Source organism: Calonectris borealis, chromosome 8 (genome assembly GCF_964195595.1).
Source record: "Calonectris borealis chromosome 8, bCalBor7.hap1.2, whole genome shotgun sequence".
Taxonomy (NCBI): domain Eukaryota; kingdom Metazoa; phylum Chordata; class Aves; order Procellariiformes; family Procellariidae; genus Calonectris; species Calonectris borealis.
This window is the reverse complement of record NC_134319.1, coordinates 18,358,413-18,380,855: the sequence shown is the minus strand read 5'-3', so window position 1 is coordinate 18,380,855 and position 22,443 is coordinate 18,358,413. Positions and strand designations below refer to the sequence as shown.

Here is a 22,443-nt window from a genome sequence, read left to right as displayed (position 1 = left end):
TTAAATAAACTAAGCTGCAAGACTGGAGCTCAGCTGGTGACACCTATGTACAGAGCTTGCTCTTTTCCTGCGCTAAAATTACACCAGAACGTTACAACACATTTGCATATCTCCCACACATGCAACTTTTTGCCAGCAGTAACGAGACGACGACTTCAAGGCTTATAAAACGTACCAGACAGAGATAGAACGAAGAGGGTGGAGTTTCCTGCAGGAACACCCAGGCTGAAGCCCAGCAGCTCCCCGGGAAGGTGCTGCCTTTCTACAGCCCGATGCCTTCCTCATCCTATCAGGCTCGCACTTATCAGTGTCAAATGTGAAACTCCACCCAGGAAACGAAAAGCTTCCTATTGTTTCTCCCCTCTCCACAGCCTGCTGGCTACTATCGGGAAAAGTGGCGTCACTCCACCCTTTTTCCATGAGAACGGTTTCCATTTGCCCCTTTTACTATGTTCAGCCTTGGAGCTACAGTGGAAGAGGAGGAACAGGAAAAAGAAGCCTCTGCTGGGTTCTCTTCCCCCTCGTCTCTCCCATACGGTTTTCCTGGGAATATTTCTAGTGGCAGCCCACACTGCTACCCTTGATTTTGATCATGCAGAAGTAACATGAAATTCGCATGACTCTTGTCAGTTTTCCAGCCGCACAAGTTTTGCAAAAACATCAATTAAAACAATGAGAACTTTAACCTAGCAAAGCTATAAAAAAATTACACATAGCAGACCTCTTGGAAGAGTTTGATTGTAAATGAAACTGGTGCACAGCTATTTTCAAAAAAGCTTTTAGTTAAAAAAATAAAAATGACGACAGCGCTGAAGATTTCTGGCACCTTACCTCCTCCTAAGCTGCCAGTTAAAAAAAAAAAATTAATTGATCCAAGTAAAAGGAAGTAATAAAAAGTTACTATCAATCACAGGAAAATACCTGACCTGCCATGAACAAAGTGTTACTAAGGTGTGAGAGTAAGTTTAAGTGATTTTGAAAGTCAATAGTGGAATCCAGTGTCATAATTCAAGGTGTGCTACATACTAGAAATTGTAACTTGAATGCTTAAGTTGTAAGGAGCCATGGCTCCTTACATGATTCTTTCCAGCCGCCTGTTTTCTAATGGCCCTTTCTCTGCGGCCCATTTTTCCCTGTCCCACCCTACCATGGCATCCCAATAGCGAAGCTCAGTTAAAATGCAAGTAGAACAAGTCAATTAAACTGAAACTCAGGAAACTCTCAAATACTGTGTAGGAAAATTGAAAACAAGCCCATACAAGTGAGACAGTATAACAATAACAGACTAAATACAGATACCCCCCCCAAATGATTAGTAATCGCTTATTAATGATCATGTTAGACAGCTGCAGGGAAAGTGCCTTTGTACCATAATTTGATGAAGACCCAACTAGAAAGAAATGAAACAATCAAAAATTACGTTTGCTAGTATCAAATCAGGCCGAGTACACACCACGCACATGGGGATAAGATACTACTCTAGGAAGCAGGCTTTCTGACACCAGCACACTTAAGATCTAAATTACCATGGACTAGGGAACGGAAAAATGCAGAACCGCATGAAAGGAAGGCAAACCCTGCTTACAAAATAGCAGTGAGTCAGCTCCTGAGGACTCGTCTATGACTGCGCTGAAAACAAGATGCACATTCCTTATGTGCCCTCCGGTTGTGCAGAATGAAAACAAGTCCATCCCCTAAATACACTTTTAATATGGTAGATGATATTCCAAAAAAGGTATCAAGAAACATCAGTAACACTGTTTAACCCATTCAAACTTCAGAAAACACTTTCAACCAGTGCTGATCCACATAGCCTTTTAACCCTATACACATCTATCCACGTTTGGTGCATTTAATAAGCAAGAAACACTCATATCCCTGGCCTCAGATCAATCGGAAACAGTTTATCTTGGGGATACCTCCAACTCTAAAAGGTCATTGAGTTATTTTTAAGAGAATCTCTTTCTAAAATGCCATGACCCTTTAGCCTGCCTAGTTCCATCATCTGTGATCAGACTATCCAGAAAGCCAAGGATAAGTTCCAAGGCCTTTTGTGACAAGCTGTGAAACTCAGCCATTTAATATTATACAGAACACTAAGAAACATGGCTACTCCAAGCATTTATTTGGAGAACACAACTACATTTGTCCTCGTTCAAAAATCAAAGATAGCTGTCAGGTTTTCATAACTGGTCTCCCCCTTAGCAAGTGCCCTTGGCTGCAAGCAGCTCTCTCCTTGACCACATTATAGATCATTTTGTTGTTTTTTAGGGACTATCCGAGGGCTTTCCGGTCTTCTGCTCTTTTTTGTTGTTTTCAGATGTTATTAGTGACTGCGACTTTTCCTGGTATATTGACTATTTCTGGGGAAAAAAAAATTATATATACATGCTCAAAGAATTACTGCAGCACACATGCAGGAAAAAATAGGTCAAATAAGTCAGCTCTATCAATATTACTTTGCTGACAAGTATTAAAACAAGGTGCCGGCCACTGAATATCATGCCAGCATACATTGAATGGAAGCACCCTGACCAACCCCTCTCAAAAAAACAGAAACCCTTGAAACTGGCTCATTTCAGGGAAAGGATTAAAGGTTGTTTTTTCAGGTGTTGTTCTTGCACACCGAATCCCTCTGTCAGACATTGCAGTTTATCATTGCTAAACACTTATATTGCAGAAGTACCTAGAGGCCTCAAGTAGGTCAGGGCCTCAGCATGCAAGGTACAGAATATATGCATAATACTTGACAGCCCTTGCCTCATCATATTTTTCTATTTCAAGTGTTTGTCTTCCCACTAACACAGCTATGTGAGCAACCCACGCAAGCAAAAGAAACGCAATGACACTGCAGAAAAACCCCATCCGAGTTCTACCAACGATGTATGTAAGTGCTATCTGACACACACGGAAAACAGAAGTAACTCTACCCCTCATTAGGATATTACATATAAGGATCTAGCTAAATGTCAAAGCAAAGCAGGTTTGGGGCTTTTTAGGCTGGCATAACTCCAGCTATTGTAACAAAGACAGAAGTGGCTGTTGAAATAAGCTTTGGTAAATGTTTATGGATGAGACATCCAATTCTCATTTTCCCATCCCCTACAACCTAGACATACCCTTTTAGTGAAAGAGTTTCTCAGTTATTGCCTTCAGATTGAACCCTGGTTGAGACAGAGCAGGGGTGCAAAATCAAAACAAACAAGAAAATTTACATGAGCTGTAGGGAAAGTACAGACAGAGTGCTAAAAGACATGTTCACCTATCTTAAATTAGCTGCATTGAAGATGGACAAATATGCCATAAATCTGAAATGATGCTTAACAAGATGATGGAGTTCTTGGCAACCTGATTATTTTACCAAGCTGACAGCCAGTTATCCCAGATTGTCTCAGTTTAAATACACGTGCCAGGACAGCACAATCCAGAGGAGGAGCGGACCAATACATTCCCATAACATTACCCATGTTTTTTGCTCCACGCTGCTGTCCCTTCTAATACCTCCCTGCTCCACCACCACCCACCTCTGCCTTCCCAAACACTCATCAACATCCTGCAGAGCTTCCCCACAGCTCCCCATCCCGTTCCCTCAGCTGAAAAGGAAATACTGGCATTGCTGTGGATCTTGACTGCAAGTTACCACCAACCAGCTGCTGCCCAGGGACTCGGGAGTACACAGACTTGGGAAAAAAACAGCCACTCATCAGCCAAGAGGTGGTAACTTCACTCTAGCTCTATCACAGCCCATTGCTTCTTGCACCTAAAGAAAATCCCATGCAACACCCGTTTCCACAGCCCTCCCCATCTCCCCCATGCCACAGGAATATCCGCTGCCCCAGCCTCCAGCAGCACTAACAACATCCCAGACCAGCGTCATGGCAGGCAGCGAGTCACCATGCGGCACGACCTGCCAAAAAGGCAAGGCATGCGGGACTGCCAGATCCAGTTGCAAACTACGGCTGGACCCCAGACTGTAGCTGTGGTGCAAGCAACAATCTGGGGTTCTTTTGGGTGGTGGTGGTGGTTGAGCTTTGCCTCTAAAGCCCCAAACCACCATGCTTCCTCCATAGAAAAGATTGAAAAAAAAAAAAAAAACTTGGGCAGTGTTCTCCTTAACTACCACAGGACTTCAAAACAACACATGGCGGGGCGCGGGGGCGGAGGGCAGGGGCTGTCTGGTGTTTTCCTTTTTTACAAAATTTCTTTTCGTGCAATTTTTTTTTTCCCCCTAACATTTCAAACATCAGTAATGTTAACAATCATTAAGTTCCTTACATAATTACTTGAACTGCCCATAAAAATTGTTTTGCAGCCTGCCTGGAAAAACATTTTACTTCAAAAGGTAGCAGATTCAGTTTATGAGCAGAAAAATCACATTTTTTTGCCCAGCTCCTGCAGAACATAAGCGTTAAGGGAATGGGAAAGAGACTGATGCCTTATTGATCAAATCAATTCTAATTATGCATAGAAAACTTTTCCACAGCTTCCAATAATACACTGAGCAAGACCTACTTCATGAAATGCAAAGTCTGATAATTGGAAAGTTTGGAAGTTTATTGCTCAGCAACAAAGGCCACGATTTTATATACCAAATCACTGGAGGCAGTGGAATGTTATAATTGCAAGCAAACTCTAGCACTTGAAATAATAAATATAAATAGAGAAATGTATTATTTATTTAAATTTAAAATTTTTCTAGAAGAGGCCCATAAAAAGCTGTGGACAGAGTAACACAATATTACAGTTAAACCACAGCAGCACTACAATAATTGGGCAACAAAGAGCTGTTTGTTCATTTTTTCCCTTGCAAATCTCTCTCCCCCCCCCAGTCTTTACTATCTACGGCGCCAGGCAATAATGTCACCAACTTCTTACGGTATGTCCTTTTCACTACCAAGAGGTACAAATACAGCATTACTAGACAGCAGGTTAGTCCCACCTACACAAGGAAAACCAGGTCTTGGAAAGGCCGACTTTTCCCCACCCCAGCCCAATCCCTTCTGTGGTTCTTTATTATTGGAAGTGTTTCACCTGCCTGTGAAACTAAATCAGGTATGGACAAGGATGGGCATACCTTACCCTTTGATGCTGAACCTCACTATGCTGATTTGGTGCTCCAGTGTTCACAGCCAGCCTCTAAGAGAACAAGAGAACAAGCACACTGTGACGGTGCTCCCTTATTCAAGACAGCATCACCTACCGAAGACAAGGCACGGCGCTTGAGGGAGCGACCACGTGTTGAGAATCTCTTCCCATCTATCCAACACGCACCTCCTAAGATTCCAGTCGAGAGCTGAGAGCAGGTGAATATTTCAAAACAATATCATATTGTGTCAAAACACGTAGCTAAGATCACTGCAGCCTACTGGATTTGGTACACATCCAGTAGCAAACAGGTCTATACACAAGAAAACATGCAACACGACGTTACTCCACTGAAGGTTTAAAGAGAGCGCTGCTGCGTTGTGACCTTGCTCAGATCTCCCTCTGCTACAGCAAGTTTGCTGACAAGCGCCCGTGAGCGCCGCCGCCTCCCTCCCCCCCGCTCAGCCGGTATCGCCGGCGGCGGCCGGGCCCCGGCTCGCAGGAGGACAAGCTGGCTGGAAGCAGCTCAGCTCGCAGACGCGTGGCTGCGGGGACTGGCTTTTGCCATCAGTAACGGACAAATCTCCCGCCTAGGCAAAGAAATACGGGAGCAAAGAGAGTGGAAAAACCACCGAAGTAGGGCTGTTTTCCAGTTTCTGTATCTAACGTTAACGTTGAAAATTCTGCTGGGAGGGCAGGAGAAAAGAAAAGATAACCTGACACGAAAATTGTAACTTTGGAGCGAGGTACACAAAAGCCCTTTTCATTGCAAAGAAGTAGTCAAAGTAACATCTATATCTATACCTAAGGAAAAATTTATTTCTGCCTTGAGGCAGCCTTGGCAATAACATTGTTGCAAGCAAAAAAACCAGTTTATCAGTTTGGGGGGAATTTAAATCCATTTAATTTATTTGTCAATTAAGAAACTTCCAATTACTGCTTCTGGTATTGAAACACACGCACACAGGGGAAACAGCCCTTGCTTTCCAGTCCCCTCGCCGTACCCGGTCCCGGCAGGGAGGCGACGGGGCCGGCAGGCGGTGCTTCCTCCACCGGCCACGGCCCCTGCAGGGCCTGCTGGCCCCCCTCGGGCACGCAGCCGTCCCTTCTGCCGGCTGGGGAGCTGCCTGGAACCGGCCATGACCGGCGCAGGGCAGCCCTGCCCTCCTCCCCCAGCCCTCGCTGCCAACGCCGTGCCAACCATGGCCGATGCCAACATCGATATCACTCGATATGTGAGCGGGCAGACCTGCAGGGAGCCCCGATAACATGGCAGGAGCATAGCTCAGTTTTAAGTTAGAAGTTGATCCGTAGGCAAACGTCCAGGAAAGTCTGCCATTTGCAACACATCTGGAACCAGCACACCCTCCCCCGGAGGCTGAGGGACACTTTGAAACACATAGCTCTTCAGGACATCCACCTTTTGTCTGCCCTTTGGTAGCTGTTGTCAAAAATTGATACCGATTTTGTCAAAAATTCATTTTATTTTCATAAGCGAGCTGCTCCTGGTCTCACCCTCCGCCTCTGCCACAAGCCCGCACAGCACAAACACAAGAAAAACAAAGGACCCTCGGCACAAGCTACACCTGGCTCTCATTCCATGAACAGATCAGAGCAAGCTGACAGGTTACCTCCTAACATTAAGTTTGGTATCAACACATTTTTGTAATTAACTCACGGAGCAAGCTGATGCATAGCAAGTAAATCCGTCAGATTCGCCTGCCTCTGGAGAACAAACGCTGCCTTACACCGCACAGAGGAGCTACACGCCGAAACGCCAGTAGAGCAGGACGCAAGAAATGAAAGAAAATAACCAAGAAAATCCACCCTTCCTTGGGTCCCTTAATTCTTACTTCAAGAAGAAGGTCGGCATTGCCACTAATTATGTGCATATAGTAAAGAAATAGATTATACAGACAAGTTATTCTTAAAACAAATCAAAAGCACATCAGTGAAACGTGATCTAAAATAAACCAGCTATGTTTGAGGATATCACCATTTCCCCTACCGCTTCAAGATTCTGCAGCTGCAGAAATTACTCTAAAAAAATTCAAAAGAGCTTAAAGCTTATGCTCCCACGAAAGAGGTTTCTAGACACAAATATATTATATATATACATACATCACAGTAACCAGACCAGAACCCTTGCACAGGAAAGCTCCTAGCCACACTTTAACATTTTGCTGATTTAGCTGTATCAGCCAAGATGATTTTTTTCCTTGCTTCCCAACTATGCCAGCAAAAACCTTACTGCAGCAGCCTTTCTAGTGGCTGCGAAATTTTTCTGCCTGCATAAACTGTTCCTTTCATAGCACCCGATTTAAGGAGCACCAGCAAAAAAATCTCCTCTCATAGCCGTAGGGGCACCTCAGGAGGAAATGGCAAGACCGGGTAACGAAGGCATGCACGCGGGAGGGGTGAAGGCAAAGGAGAGCATTGCATCAGTCTAGCTTACGTCCACAGAAAAAGGGAGGAAGCAGTAACTGCCACCATGCCGGGTTTGTGCCAGCAGAAACTAAACTGCAAAGTCACAATCCTACTACAAGAAGTAACAGCAGTAAATTCTGCACACAGGTCAAACTGACCAACTTTACGTTGACAAACGTGGCATTTCGCTTTGTATTTGAATTTTTGTGTCATGTTTTGTGTGTAATGTATAATCTTGAGAAACAGACCACCTGAAAACATAAGTGCAAGCCATTCCATTTATGTCAATAGATAAGAATCCTATCCCCCCCCCCAAGAGATGATTAAGTGTCAGTTGGGTTAACTGTTTCACTACTGATAAGATACATATCACCATTTCTTTGCTAAAACCTATCTCACAACTCCAAACCATCTGTCAAAGACTCTTATGGGTGAAACCATCCATGTGTTTCCCCGTCCAGGAGTAAAGAACCTGTCACTCTTCCTAATGAGCATCCTTACAATGCAGACTCATCCTAGCTACATGAAAAGTACTCAATATTAAGAATAGAGAAGTGTGGGTTAGAAAACAACAAAAAAGTTTACGACAGAATTCAGTACAGTTATAAAGACTGCCCTGTCTGTGTTTCTACTCAATATAAATCTTCTCTGCCCCCCTTTTTTTTAAACCCAGATCTGCTGCAGGTTATCCAGCCTGCCACATCACATCAGTGCAGAAACCAGTAAGGCCTGGCTGCAGAATTTAGGTCAGCTTGTCTGTGGAGTACATAAGGTCTTACACACAGCAATGAATTTCCTAGTAATGCTTCAATAATCCCTCTTCATCCTGCTACACAGCTATTTTACTAGTAGCTGCTAGCTCTCCTCCAACTCCCCAACAAAGACTCTCCACAGGAGGGATGTTTGCAGGCAAATGAGCCGCTATCCCTTCCTTGGGAAGCAGGAAGCTGGTTGTTGAATCAAATAAATGCTGATTCTTATTTCCCAAGACAAAAAAGTGAAGGACTCCCAATGCATGCTAGAAAAGGACTTCCCTTTTTTAACAACACAAGGAAAGATAAAATTAGACAGAGCTGGAAATTACCCCTAGAACATTAGGAATAATTTTCTTAACAGATCATCTGAACAAAACCCCACTGTTTCTACCTGGGTCAATAAATGAAAAATAACATCAAAATGTGAGTAAAATTCATGCAGTCTAAGGGACAGTTGCTGGTATTTCTGGAGAGAAAGCATCATTCCAGGTGAAAAACACTGTGCCTCTTCAAAGAATGCTTCCCCTTAGAAGTGAATTGCGGGCCACTGCCATCCCAAGCATTGTATGAGCACACGTAAGTAGTAGCCCTGGATTTAAGGAATCTCTAGTGGTGCATAAAAATATGCAAAGTCTTTTCAGAACACGGTCCTTGGACCAGGAGTTTCACATAAACTGGCAAGTACAGTTAGGTAAGAAAAAAAATAAATCAAATACAATAAACCAAAACCTTCAACTTCTCTGACTGTCTTCATACAACAAGACGAACCTCAGTCGTCTTAAGTATGACAATTTGAAAGATGCGAATGCAAGAATAAATACCAGTTTCCAGGAACGGTTACGGGAATCTCAGCAAATAAAAACACAGCTAGCAAGCTGACAGTTGGTTTTGTCTTAAAACCCATCAGTCTGCTACCTTTCTGTGCTCTATGGTTGCCACATAACATTGTGCTCCTCGAAAGCTGGCACTTACATCTCCCTATGAGGACAAAGAATAAAACTAAGGAAAAACTCTTTCCTCAAGACATCAAATTGCTCTTCAACATTCAAACGTTTGTTAAGAGTATTCCTAGTCCATTCTTTCCCTCCCAGATGGAGCCTGGATACAGGTATTGGCAAACACTGAGCTGTACTGCACATTAGATGTGTAAACCAAATACCCCCGAAAACGCAAAGTTGCATTTGTTTATGTTTAATTCAGCTCAGCATCAGACAGCTTTTCCCATTCCCCACCAGTACCTGATCAGGCTGTGCTCCTCCTCCTTCCTCCTCCGGCTTCAGCTGGGCTGAGCACTGGCTCCAGGAGGCTCTGGTGACAGGAATACCAAGCCAGGAGCTGATGGTCACTTTCTCATTTTGACAAGTGCCACAGGCTCTTCCTGTATAAAAACAAACTGCTGTGAATCAAAGTGGCCGAATAAAGCATTGACACTAGCGGGGTGTCAGAGAAATGCTGCTCTGCAACACCGAAGCGGAACGTCAGTCATCAGTGCCTGATCTCTGGGGAAGGCTGAGCACACCCTTGTTTTAATAACTTCAGAAATACTCTGAATGAGTTGTCCTACTCTTGAAGAGCGGAGATCCCTCCAACTAGCAATTTGCCATTTCCCACATATTTTCTTAAACATATTGGCTCATCCAAACTTAACCAAGACCACTGCTATTTCTATGCCGCCGATTCCCTACATCACCACAAAAGCCAGACCGGGCCCCAATGACGTGGTAGCCGCACACTGCGTATGCTCCATGCGACCGCTTTGACCACACTGGGTTACATACTGCATTACAGCAGTATGCCAGGCAAGCAGCCCACCTTGAGTCAATGAGCTGCCTGGAAAACCTCTGGAAAACACCTCTATCCCCAGGACGAACAAAATGGAGAAGAAACAGGAGTCTCCTCCCTCCTCCTTTAGCCCAACACTTCCACCAGCCAAGACCCCAGCACAGCTGCCTTCACCTCCAGTGACTCAGAGGCTCCAGGGCAGAGCAGAGCCCACAGATGGAAAGCAACGACTCAGCAAAACAAACAGCCAGACTCCAGCAGGTAATTCATGAGTATTTATTTTAGTTTGCTGCTTATTAAGTATGCCTCGTTATAAATCAAGTATTTTACAGTAATTGCCTAATCAACAAACACCGAGAAAGCCACTATGTAGACCGATGCTGCTTCATAACCGAAACAAGTCCCCTAGCAACAGGCACGACTCTACACGACTCTCCGTGCGCAGCAGGCTGGCCGCCGCCGCCTCGCAGCCCTTCTCGTGCCTCTCCTGCCCTGGCTGCGCCCCAAGCAGCGCTGCTGCGTGCCCGAGCCCTTCCCCAGCACTGCCGACCGCTGCACACTGCTGCAGGGTGCAAACGCCCGCGCAGCAGGGCGCTCACTGCAAGGCTGGCGAGCCCCAGCCCAGCGGGCAGCAGCACCTCGCCAGGAAGGAAGGCAGCCCCCCAGCATGGGGAAGGCCCCGCAGCCAGGGCTCAAAGGCAGGGACAACCGGCTGCATCCCCTGCTTCAGCCACCAGCCCATTCTTTCCACATTGACGACGGCTGCAGCGGAGAGCTGCTCTGCCATAAGGGTCTGTGCCCAGTGCCAAGCACAGTGCACTCATCCACCTGAGCCGCTCCCAAGCCACTGCAGGGGAAAAAAAACCCCAAACCAACACACACACACACACACTTCCCTCTTAATTTATTTTCTGAGGCCTTTTCAGGGTTGGCACCTGGTGGCACTCAGAAGCCCACAGGAACAAGCCCTGTCTCCTGCTTTCCACTGAGAGCATTTCAAAGGTCAGCAGGAACCTGCTGCTCCAGGTTTCTTCTTAGCGGTAGAGACCCAGGATAAGGACATGGGGAAGACACTGCCAAATACGCAAATAAAATACACATCTTAAAGAATTTCCTCCTTCAAAGTGTTTGGGGTGGTCAAGTGGTCTCGGGAGAACTAAATCCCTTTGCAGCACACATCACCGGAATTGGAGGTTTTGGAGACAGTTGTTTTTTAAATACAGGGAGGAAAAAAAGCTCTGACAAAAGTCTACTGCAAGCAGGATTCAGAACAGACCTTTGGATCGTACTTGAGCTCTGACAGAAAACACTCTCACAGCCACAGGGCCGTTCACCTTGGCTGTTTCTGTAACCTTTTTTCACCAGGTCAGAGACCCACGTAAGAAGGGCCTAAGCAGAGCCCCCCATGCTCTCCAACACCTCCTCGGCAGCCACCCCAAAGGCAACAAACAGTTTTTGAAAACAGAAGGGAGAGGCAGTTCCCATCTCTTCCCATCAAAGTAAGAGGGCTGCGTTTTTTGAAAATGCATCAACCTTTAAGGAAAGTTGTCAAGAGAGGCCAAACACCTCCATCACCACACCTGGTAAGGCATGGAAGAACAGGACAGCTTGTCTTCAAGAGCTCCATCACTATCTGAAAGACTGCTGAGGTCCACCACCAGCACCCTCCCTTTCCCAGGACAGACTTGAGCACAGTAGTTGGAATATACCTAGAGGAGAGGTAGAGGGAAACAAATGAAAAAACACACTTATAAGATTTTGGTTTTGGCTTCTAAAAAAGATACTAAAGCAGAAATTCTTATCTAAATCTTATCAGTACATAAGTAGATGCTTAAGCAGAGCCAAGACCAGTGAAGGAATCTTCCCCGCAGTTTTTGCCACAGAAACCCTCCTGGATTTTGTTCCAAATCCCGTTGGAATAATTCACTCTTTATGCTTCCTCCCTCAGCTCCCCCTCCCATTTTTGAAGTGACAACCTCAATTTATTAAAACAAAGCAACGTCTTTCTTACAGAAACATCTTCTCTGATACAAGAATACACACCCACTCTCACAGAGTCAGTATGTCGGACAGTGGGTATGAAGGAGATTAAATAAGGAGCACATGTACCATTATAACCTAGTCCCCTCCGGCACTCATTCCCTTTAATCCTTCTCTTTCTGGCCCCTTCAGCATAGGGAAAGACTTACATCCCATTTACACTGGGGTGTGGGCATCACCCAGTGCCAATTTTATCTGAATCACAGCCAGGCACTTGGCACTTCAGGCATAACACGTGCAATCTCCAAATGCCACGTCCTATATACTGTAGCCTATATGTGGCTGCCTTCATTAGTACAGTCACTTGATCAAACATCTTTTCCACTAAGGAAAACATTATTTCTGTTGCCCTTAGCAGGGGTCGCATTTAACAGGGAAACAATCACAGCTAACAGAGTGAAAGAAATCAGATGATGCACTTACAGAGCAAATTACTGTGAATTCTTTAAAGAAAGGAGAAGGAGGGAAATCAGAGTATTTTGGAGAAGTAGAAGAGATCTTGGAAAAAAACTCAGCTAATAAAGTAAGTGAAGCAGTTCCAGTCATTAGAGATTTAATTTCAGCAGAACTGAATAATTCTCAGTTCTAGATGTATCTCCAAGTACGCAGCCAGCAGCAGATACTTGACAGTCACTTTGGTTAAAATGCCATCTTCCTCCCCTGTTGCTGCATAAGAAAAACAACAAACCACCACACAGGAAAAATGTCATGCCATCAAGAGAGAAGAAAAACCCCAAACTAGCACAGAAACCTACTGTAGAAGTATTGTCAAAAGCAGCATGTAACCTAACCAGATAAATACCAGATTTTGTTGCTATCTCTGAGTGAGGTTTCGCAATCAGCTTAAGCTGATTTGTGGCCACCCTGCTGCTTAAGAGAGCAGTCGCCCCCGGACACACTCCCACCCTCTCCCCTGGTGTGTGCCCGGGAGAAGCGTCCTGCCCCACCAAGGCAGAGGCGGGTGGGCAGGAAGGCAGGACTTCCCCTTTCAACAGCAGTGTGACCTCAAATTTGCTCCAGCTGGTCTTGAAACCACATTCCCTTTGGAAAGCACCTTAGGCATTGCTCCTACTCCATGGGAGCCTACAGGATCCCACTGCCGCTCCCTGCGGAGTTCATTGTCCATACTAGGGCCTCGCTGCAGCTTTTCACATGCCACCCAACACCCCCTTTATTTCCTCCCTGTAATTCTTTCCTTCTCTTTGCGGCCACCTCCTCTCCATGAGCCCGGGGCTGTGTGCAAAACTCTCCCTGCTTCCTCTCTTCTGTTGCAGAAGGCAGGAATATAACCAAGTCATTAACAAATCAAACCTTGCTGGGCAAGCAGGCAAAATTTCCCAGTGCTACAGGTAACCCGTTGTTTGATGCACAGGCAATAAGAGAGGGGGCTGCTGCTGGTAGCTCTGGTATTACGTTGGTTAGCAGATAGCAAGCCAGATCTAAGACCTTACAAGTTCAGACAGCAAGCGGGAAAATAATCAGACACTGAAGAAGCCTTAACATGGCTGGGGTGACAGAACGCAGCAGCATCAGAGCGCGGAGGGCCGCCGTCCTCTCTTCATTCACAAACGAAACAGCTGTGCTTCTCGCACTGACCAGCTGCATACTGGTTGTGACCAGGCTGCTCTGGGCTGCTGTGCACATGGACAGACTGCCATTTTACAACACAAATTAGGCAGGTGCAAAACTATTCAGCCAAAACCAGGCTTGTACCAATTCACCCTGTAAGTGTATAGGTGCCCGTTACATTTGCTGTAATGAATACCTACGTCCACACAGGGGTCTGTATTACTTTGCAACATGCTTTCAAGCTGAGGGCAAACTGGGAGAACTCGGCCATTCAGCTGTGAGCACGAAAGCCCTGTTTCTGGAGATGAGACTCCCCCCGTCAAATGAACAGAATTCATACACTTTCCACATGGAGAACAGTGCATACAACTTTATGCTTTAAGACTTCCTTTTATATTTACTCACACTTTCCTCAACAATTTTGTTATCTCCTTTCCTTTGCCACACTGTTACTATTTTCTTTTGTATTTTTGCATGCCTCTCATGTTTTTATTTTCTGGCTTTACTACATGCTTTACTATTTTTGTTCCCCTGTAACTCTGGCCCCAGCAGTTTCTTTCTCTAAAATCTGTTTTGGTTAAACTGATTGATGCTAATAAGGACACTTTTAAATTCACCTTTCAATCTAGGTACATCCTAAATCAAATTACACTAAAAATAAACAAAGCGTAACCACAAATTTTAACCACTGGAAATAAGAGTCTTGTCCAAACCACTGCATTTTTCATTTTCCTGATTTATTATTAGTACAATTCCGTCTCATTCTCAGTCCACTCTTTTTTCCAAGAACCACTCTTCTCCCATTATTCTCCTGTTAGACGCTTTCTTACCGGCTTTCCATCAGGGCACTAGCACTGACCAAACTCACAATTTCTGCAGCACCAACGAGCATTTGTGTATCTGTATTCGTCCACTTCCTTGTTTCAGGAGCCAACAGATTTGTCGTCAGAGGGATGGGAAAGGAGAGGAGCAAAACTATCAAGCCAGTCTTCCCTTTATGTCTGCTAACAATGCCTTACTTTAAAAAACTCAAGTGCATGAAAAATTTCATTTCTCTTTTGTCAGTTCCTCTGCTAAGCTAGGTAGTTTAGGCTTTATTTCTTAATTTAATTAGACAGAAAGCAAGTACATGAAAGTTTCTGGATGGCAGCCATTGAGAGGAACCCTGTATGTAGACTTCTCAGTTTGTATTTTTAAACACCAGTCAGATTAAGTGTGAAGTCTGGATCTTCCGTGCATCTTTGATGAAGGCAATTGCTAATGCATGTGGAAAGTGTTTGTAATCATAGCGGTGCTTGAAAACAAAGCAAGCTAGTGCACTACTTTTCACACTTCTCACTCAAGTTTTAATGCAGAGACTGTCAGACCAAAGTAATTCCTATCCTCCCTTTCCACGATCTGTACACAAAGCACTATGTACCAATATGCAAGATGGACTTGTTTTAATCGTTCAATGACATTTGCATTGGTTTAGTGGACAAATTTATACTGAACAATCCAAATGACATCAGCTTAACAATGTGTTCCTCTGTGCAGGCCTGCAAAGGCAACAAAATGTCTATTGCATAATACTTCTGTATAAAATATTAATATTCACAGAGGAAGCTTTTGAACTGAAAGGTTATTTTCAATGATTAGCAAATCAGTGTTGTACAAGCTTGGTTTTTTCATCAGTGTATTTGAGATAAACAAACTATACTTTTTGTTGACAAAATATGACAAAATCAACTTTGTATGTGCACACATCAAGGAATATGAAAGATTTCCCTGGGGTTACCAGCTTTTCTTTTGACCTTAAAGTATTGCAAGATTACAGAACTGCCTCCATCTCTAGCACACACAGCTTCAGCAAGCCCGCACTAGGGCTATTCCAGGCATGGGTGTTCTTTATACAAGTTCTCACACCAGCTGAAAGTGTCTAAGTTTCCTTTCCTTCCTATCCTGCAATGGCTCAAGAACAGATATTCAGATGTCATATTCATATACACATCCTATGCACTTGTTTTCTCCTTAGAGCTATAATCCCAAGTTGGAAAATCACTGCAGCAAGAATAAAGTGCTTCAAACAAAGTCCACCCAAAAAACCAACACTGCTTTTAGCAGGCATGTTGGTATCTGTGGCATTGGCCAGACTTGAAAACACTAGAGGTGCGGCAGCCCTGGCTTCTGTAGAACCCAAGGGCAATCAGGAACACCTTTTATAGAGAAAGTTATCTCAGTGCTGACTTGTAAAGAATGAAGTCCAAGGGAGGAAAAAAAAAACCAGCCCTGCATCTTGGCTGTGGCTTTGTAGCCATTAGGTTGTTTGTAGCCATTAGGTTGCATGGGGGTGGCTAGGAGCCTGCCTCGTTACTTCATCGCAAGGGCTATAAAGAGCTTCGTGTTCGTTTTCTTCCTTTCTGTGTGTATCTTTACGTAATGAATCTAGGGAAGGGGTCCATCTAGAGCATCGCTGGTCTCCAGCAGATGCTCCAGGACACTGTTTGCTGTAGGTCTCATCATATTTACCACCTCCATGTAAGTGTCACAAATAAGACACCTAAAACACCAACAGAGACCTGTATTTAGGTGGCCCCACCCATGGCCTCGACCTACAGGGGAAATCATCAGGAGATGTGACTCAGACAGAAAAATTCTGAGGAAGGGAATAGAGAGCGATTTTAAATCTCCAGTTTGGGAATTGTGCATTTTTTTCAAATTTAAATGCACAGCAAACAGTTTGAAGAGATGTTTGATAGGAAAAGGTAGCCACAGCATTTAATTATCTGTTATGCCCACCCCTTGGGTCTGAGAAACCTTGCACTGCATTTTCCTCCTGGTCTTCAAAGGAGACTTTCATAAGACAGAACACCTGAGATACCTAACTTTTAACAAAAAGACCATATACAGAGAGGGTTTTTTTTTTTTTTTTTTTTTTTTTAAACACTGACAAGGAGCAAGGCAGGTCACAAGAACCAGACCATTTCTTTTTCTATTGATCACACAATACAAAATGCAGGACCATGGTGAATAAAGGTGATTGCTATCTTCACCCACTGCTGGCTGCCACATGATTTCAGCCTTTTCTGCTTCTTCATCAGAGTTACCTTCACCAAGAAAAGGGTCTCTGAAAATGAAAAATCTGAGCAACAAATAACTTTCCTCCTCCCCTAAGGGTGGCTGTATTTTACACCATGATTGTTTCTGAAGTCTTGAATATCACAACTACTTCAGTCTTAGAACAAATCACTTCTAAGGAAAGAGCTCAAGTGGAAAGAAGGAAAATTACAGGTAGCATCACTTTTAAGACTACCTGAACAACGTGTTTTCATATCCTGATTTACACTTGAGGAGGAGGAAGAAGAAAAAGGAAGGTATTTCTTTTAAAACAGTGCCAACAAACAGGTCCTTGGTGCAGCCATACTCTCTTCCCATATTACTGCTTGCATCCAAGTGTTGGGCAAAAGTGGCATTTTGCTGGCTTGATTCCAAGAAAACAAGCTTCCTCCTTCCAAAGATACCTCCTTGAACACTCTGGCAGCTGCTACATGAAGGTCTTTGAGCTGCTTTTCCTATCCATTTCCTGAAGTGGGACAGGAACCTGTTCTTGCAAGACTGGAAGAATACAGCTGAAGAGAATATAGAAATAAATGAAAAGAGCTTCAATTCTTTTAATTAAAGAAATCTGTGGTGAGAGAAAGATTGAAGCAGTGTCAGTTAGAATTAATGATGTGGAACTGAGTATTACTGATGGTATTTGAAAGCGCCAACTTGACTTGTGATGCACTTTCCTTTTTAACATGCCAAAACCCAAGATGATTCTCAAGAAGTTAAACACTAGAAATACTGGCTTTGTTCTTTCCTAAATTTGTTTGGAATCTCTGAGGGGAAAAATTGTTCGGCAAGCAATCAGTACCTATTCTTTGTTATATGGTTAAAAGAAAATTGCACTCAATTTGCTTAGACCAAAAGATCTTGAGCCAAACCCATCCCCAACGCAAGCAAGTCAAACTTTGAAAAAACGTAGCTCAAAGTGTTCTCAAGGTAAGAGGTACAGAATAGCTTTGAAACACTAATTACAATTGCTTTTACAAATATAATGCTGGTAGCTGCTAGAAAACTGTATTTCACAAACATCCTTCTCCGTATTTCAGCCCTTGTCTGGCAAATACTTACAAGTGTAGGCCCACAGCACCTCAACATCACAGCCAAGAATAAACACTTTCAAGATCAAGCACCTTTACTGTGACCCCAGAGAGCCTAATGCATGCGTGCATACTCAGGAGACTACACATGTGTGGAAAATTAGTCATGTGCACAAGTCTTTGCATGGTGAAGTCCACAGACTTTTCACTGCTTGTTGTAAAAAAATGTTTAAAATGTCAGTTATGCAAAAGCACAGACAAGTCTTTATCTAAATGTAAGGTTTCTGGGGAAAATTATTTCCATTTTTCTTAACACATCAATAGCTTTTTTTTTTTTGCTAGGATATAATCTTTCCACTGCCAAGAGACAATAAATGAATAAATAAAATAAAATAGAAAGAAAGGGGAAAAAAACAAAAGGAGAACTGTGTAGTTTCATTTCAATGCCAGCAAGAAATGGAGAAACTTAAACAGCAGAAATTGAAATAACATGTTCTGTTCTTTCCACTTTATACAGTAATATTTGATAATTTACTGCTAATTGTGTTTTATGAATATTTAGGGATCTACAGCAATTTTATGAATTAATTGGAAGATACAGATTGCTTTTTTGAAAAGAAATTAAAAACCTTCAGAGTTCATTATTTGGTAAAATACTAACTCTGGAACTCCCTTTTGTTTGCATCCAGTTGAGAAACTAGTTTAGTGGGCTCCCCCATTACATCATTGGTGACTTAAGCTACTTCTCAGTAAAACAGCCATCACGAGCCCCACACTGACCAAATGCTTTAAGCCTCAGGACACTAATTCATCCTCAGTGATCACAGTGTCCATGTACCTGTCCCAAAACTCCCCTCTGGCTCTCAGAGGTGCAGGAGAAAGCAAAGGGAGACCCTGGGCTGCGGCGCTGAGTCAGCACTCTGCCTGCGAGACACCCCAAGCCAGCCCCCCGGTACGCAGCAAAAGGAGGAACTGACACAGCAGCTGGTGCCATCAGAGAACACAAGGGGGAAAAGAAACTCAGCCAGTGGTACAGGATCTGATTCAAAATCCACTTACTTCCACTGGCTTCGACAGGCTTTGAATGGGACCTCAATACACAGAAGGAACTGGAAGACCTGGAGAAATTAAAAGAACTAACTTCAAGGCAGGAAATTTCAGTACAGTTGCTTCTTATAAAACTGCACCAAGCCACAACACACACGGTCGCAAGCGCTTTTGACCACAGGGATGTACATACCCTTTTCTCCACTAGCCTTTATTTTCTTATCCCTCTGTCACTGGCAGGACCTATTGCAAGCGTATCACCAACAGCATTAGCTTTTTTCTCACTCTCCAGGCACGTAGTTAAGAAAGCTGCCCATACACAGGATGTACAGTTGCGATACCTCCATACCACCACCTACCTACGTCTACAGGAGAGAAAGAGGCTTATCTGAGGCGACAGGAACATAGGGCTAAGAAAGAACTGGAATAGAAGAACTATATTTCACGTATGCAGCTATGTGTTAGTGCAACGTACACTAGTTAATCTTTTCACAGCAAGCACCTAAGTGCTTTCACTGTCTTTGCATCGTTATTATACAGGTTTGTTCCTATTAATAATTACCTTCCTGTGACGGCAGCACGCAGACTTTCTCCGTTGCCGGTGCTTTAGAATTCCTCCTCCAGGCCTGAACACGCTGGACAGATTACTGTCCTCCCAAGGATGTCAGGACTGGTACGGATATCTATTGTGCATATCTGGATCTTACAAAATAAATTACTGCTTAATGCTGTACCCTTCCCCACGTTACCTCATGTAGCCTTTGTAAACTTTGGATCTTTATCAAAGTAATCTGGATTGCAAATAACAGTATCTGTTTAAATATTCCTTGCTTATTATGTGCAAGAAAACAGATACAGCAGACATAACAGACAAGTGTTTTTCACACTAAGCAAGATACAGGCAAAGCACCAAGTAAGTTTACTATAAAGGCAATGCTTGCTCAGAAACATAGGAGAAAATGGTGTACAGCACAGAAAATATAGCCACAGTAGCATATTCCTAGGTCAGGACCTCATAAATCAGTTTCAACTAACAATAAAAGGTTTATAGGGGATTTGTAAATCACAAAGAATGAATAGGATCCTGGCCTCTGAGCAAGGCTTGGTGAATTAATTTAAGATGGCAATCAAGAGCAAATAACATAACACTAACCTTCTATACTACCAATCCTTACCCCAAGTTTGAAGAAAGGGGGTTTCCTCTGCCACCAGAAGGAGGGGAGGGGAAAAAGGGAAAAAAAAAAAGTACACAGAGAAAGGAACTTAGCTACCCCATGTGGGATGAGAGTGCTTTTTTGATAGCTCAGAGCTGTGGGATCAAAATCTCAGTGCTGTTCCTGCAAATTTCTCACATTCTAAAGCCCTCTCTCCCAAACAAGGGGGCACAGCCATTCCCCACCTTTAGTTTTAGAGGCAGAAAAGATGATCATTTCCTATCACGGCTGACAGATGTAATGCTGAAAAAAACCAAAATACTTCTCTACATTATTTTAAAAAAAAAAAAAAAAGCTGTAACTGACAACGCTTATGCGTAGCAGGTACCCCAAAGCCAGTACTGAAGATGTTTCGCTCTCTGCAAGTAAAACATCACTTTCAGCACCACCATTACAGGAAGTACTGCTGAGACTTATTCCACCAAACAACAGGCTGGTTACCACTACCGTCCTCCATTTTCAAGTCTGAGTAACCTACCTCATGGCTCTTACACACTGGGAGCATCCAGAGGAGAAGCTGCCACAGGCTGCTGGCGTGCTGTAAATGCACAGCCTGCATCCCCCCACTGACCACAGACCAGCTTCCCTAAAGGATGCCGGGCAAGTCACAAGCTTTCTGTGCCTCATTCGTGTTTGTTTAACAGCAGTGGCAGCACTTGTAACGGGGACGGGGGGAAATGGAGGTTGCAAGACAGAGGAGCTGCTGTGCCCGGCTCAGGGATCCTCAAGGAGCAGGAGTCGGTATTGCCACGTACTGGGGAGCAGGGGGAAGGGAGGAGACATGCCTCCAGACAACACAGACGATTCTCTGACAAGGGCTGTTTTTGTCCTGAAGATGTGTTTTATTGACGGGTTTAGGCCCCTTTAATCTGCGTGTGGTGCAACACCAAGAACAGTTGACCCCATACAAAAGACACGCAGCTGGCGGTGCCCACATGGATTTAATACCACCAGCCTCGGAAGGGGGCTCGCTTTTTTCAGCCGCATTTCCCAGTAGCACGTTGTACTCCAAGACCCGCAGCCGGGGCTGGCCCCGCTATCGCCGCCGCCCGGCGCGGCAGCGCACGGGGCGCCGCTCGCCCCCCGCACACGCGGGCACGTCCTGCGTGGATGCGCACCCCGAGGCGAAAACACGGCGGCCAGTCACCGCCGCTCCTCGGGGTCCCACCAGCAGCGCGGCCACAGGTTCGAGGTGCGCCCGGGCACTCCGGCGCTGGCCGCAATACAAGCAAACCAATGCAGGCCGTTATGAGGGCAGAAAAAGGAAAAACAAGGACGGCACGGGCGACGGAAAGCGCACGGAGGCAGAGGCGGGGGGTGCCGGTCCCGATGCCGCCCCCTCCCCCGCGGCCGCTCCGCCGCCGAGCCCGACCGCCTCCCGCCGGCCCCGCGCTCGCCTCACCTCAGGGACGGCCCCGCGGGCTGGGGGACCCCGAGAGCCGCCCGGCCGGGCCGGGCCGGGCCGTGCGTGCCGCGGGGACGCAGACCTTCTCCGCGGCGGTCACTCCCGCGGCGCTGCCATGCGGGCGGCGGCGGGCGGGGACGGGGAGGCGGAGGCCGGGCCGGGCGGGCTCGGCTCCTAGCAGCGCCCTGCAGCGCGCACCCGCATGGCTCGGCGCACGGACAGCACCGGCGGCGGCGAGGGCCGGCCCCGCGGCCGAGAGCGCCGCCCGCGGCCCGGCGCGGCCAATGGCTCCCGCGGCGCCGCGCATGTGAGGGCCGGGCCGGGCCGGCCCCGCCCGCTCGCCCCCCGCGCAGCCGCCGCGCTCAGGTGCCTGCGGGCCGCCGCGCACCGGCCCCCGCCGGCCGGCGCCTGAGCCGGCGTCTCCGGCTTCGGGCTTCGGGGCGCGGCGGCACGGCCGGGCGCAGGGGGGGGCCGCTCGGCGTGACCTGAGCAAATCCCCGTGCGGGGGATTGCGCCGGGGCGGCGAGCGGGGTCTGCAGCGCGCAGCGAAGGCTGCGCCGGGGCGCTCGTTCGAGCGGCCGCAACAAAAGCGAAACGTCTGGTAGCAAAGCCAGTGGTTTGTTCTCTTTGCGCAGGTAAATGAAACGTAGTACGTGAGGTAAATAAAATAGCGACAAGTTCAAATCATGTGTTTTACTTATTAAAGTATTATCTGGGAGAGAATTTAGTTTTCTTGCATCTATCTTGAGCCCTTGAGGGAACCAGAATGTCAAAGGCAGCCTTAGCTTGGGCGGGGGGCGGCAGCCGTTTGGGTCGCAGGGACTGATCCCTCCACTGCAACTCCAGAGACTGAACACAGCACGTTGACGAAGGAGCCGAACTGAACCTGATCCGCCCCCCAAAATCCACTAGAAACTTTTTTCCTCCTTTAACTGAAAGAGCACCAATATCCTGAAGTCTTTGTTGAACGCTGACCTGACAAGTGACCAGACCTG

The 22,443-nt window shown here is 45.6% G+C and overlaps 1 protein-coding gene across 9 annotated transcripts in view; it reads right to left on the bottom strand.

The window, feature by feature from the left end:
• Positions 1-21,668, bottom strand: part of LRRC8D (leucine rich repeat containing 8 VRAC subunit D) — a 63,452-nt gene extending 41,784 nt beyond the window's left edge. For 3 of the 9 annotated variants that reach the window (XM_075156244.1, XM_075156243.1, XM_075156242.1), the window contains exons 1-2: positions 21,446-21,668; positions 9,506-9,645 (exon numbers count right to left, since the gene is read on the bottom strand). The gene's annotated coding sequence lies outside the window, so the exon portion shown is untranslated. Of the gene's footprint in view, positions 1-175; positions 4,303-5,200; positions 5,552-9,505; positions 9,646-11,629; positions 11,759-18,841; positions 18,901-19,022; positions 19,195-19,391; positions 19,532-21,445 lie in introns of those variants that run through there. The other 6 variants (XM_075156240.1, XM_075156241.1, XM_075156239.1 and 3 more) reach the window with 6 other exon arrangements.
• Positions 21,669-22,443: the final 775 nt, after the last annotated feature.